We start from the raw sequence: 1546 nt of genomic DNA on the forward strand, positions 1-1546 counted from the left end.
TTCGCATGCGAAATGCCATTCGAGGTGGTTTTCCTGGGTCGTCGGTGGCGGCGGCCATCGCATCGCCGCCTCCGCGCCGAGTTAGGCAAACTTTGTCGCTCCTCCGTCTCACCCATTGCATAACTTAGCTGCACCTCAAAACTTTCCGGCTCGCCTCATAATTTCCCCAAACACACAAAGCGAGCAGCGGTGGGAGGGTAAAGAAAAGAAGAGAACAAACTTGTAGATGAAAAACTGAAATTGACATACGCGTGGACGCTTAAAAAGTTTAAATTGAAAATTTTCAAATTCTTACATTTTTTTTTTATTTGTAACTGGCAAAATTAGAAGTACAGCGCTGTAGTGTATTTTTGTACGGTATGATATAAGCCCGGCTAGCTCAGTCGGTAGAGCATGAGACTCTTAATCTCAGGGTCGTGGGTTCGAGCCCCACGTTGGGCGCTTTCTTTTTATTTCATTCAATTTTATTTATATCATTTCACTTATTTTTTACTGTCTCATTTCTACCTGTAACTGTTACAGTTATTTATTAAAATTAGTCATAAAATAATTCAAAAGCACTTTACATGAAAAATGGTGAAAAATTCATGAAAACAAGTTTTATTTGCTAAAGAAAATTTTTTATTGAAAATATTGAATTATAAATTAATATTATATTTAATGACGAAATGTTCTGTTTGTAGTAATAATACTGAAAAACTAATTGGAATATTTAGAAAAACAGTTTTCAAAAGTCTTTTTCGCTAGTGCTAAAATGTACTTATAGTCTTTATTTTTTCTACAGAGGGTTGACAGTAGTTGATGTAGAGTTTTGTTATGCTATTACTACGTTTTTTAACCCTTCAATATTCCAATATAGTAAAGTATGCTCACTATTCCATGTTATAACATGTCTGTTTTTGAATACAAGTATTTCTTAATAATAATAATATATTTACAGTTAAAAACACCCTAAAGCAATCTGGGAAACATTTGTGCAGTCAACTACGTGTTTTTCATTCATCTTTACCGATTTTGTGATGGTAAAAGCAAGTGATGCTTAAAAGAAGATTATTTCAATGAAACAAATGTATATGACAATGTAAATGAAAACTACACAAAAGTAACTCAATGCTTCCCGGAATGACGAGGCGTTGTTTCTTGGTAATTCGCAAAAACGGGATTTAGGTCCATTTGAAAAGAGGAGATAGGTACGTTAGTTGACTACCTCCTACGGCCGATTAGGTTACATTTTCTTGCATTTAACGGAACGCCTGGGGTCGGGTCAAAGATTCGTTAAAACATTTGTGTGCAACATGTTCCAAATAAAAGGAGGCTTCCGGAAAACGATTTACACATAGACAAACGGGAATAATGTATGCAGATCCCCACGAAACCGAATTCGGAGCGTACGGCCTCGACTCCAAAAAGGTTTTCCACCAATTACTAAAGCAAACGGTCACATCCATAAATACCGCTTTGGTTAAAACTTGCTTAACATATTTCCATTATCATTTCACCAATATCCGGCGCATTTATTCACTCACTCTACTCCATTTACTGCACA

General features: G+C 36.0%; 1 non-coding gene across 1 annotated transcript; it reads left to right on the forward strand.

Annotated features, from left to right (window-relative positions):
* The first annotated feature begins 368 nt into the window (after positions 1-368).
* Trnak-cuu lies at positions 369-441 on the forward strand. The gene has a single exon. It is a non-coding gene; the product is annotated as a tRNA-Lys (tRNA).
* The last annotated feature ends 1105 nt before the right edge of the window (positions 442-1546 follow it).

The sequence above is a fragment of the Nicrophorus vespilloides genome, unplaced genomic scaffold (assembly GCF_001412225.1).
Source record: "Nicrophorus vespilloides isolate i.1.1-1 unplaced genomic scaffold, Nicve_v1.0, whole genome shotgun sequence".
NCBI classification, from domain to species: Eukaryota; Metazoa; Arthropoda; class Insecta; order Coleoptera; family Silphidae; genus Nicrophorus; species Nicrophorus vespilloides.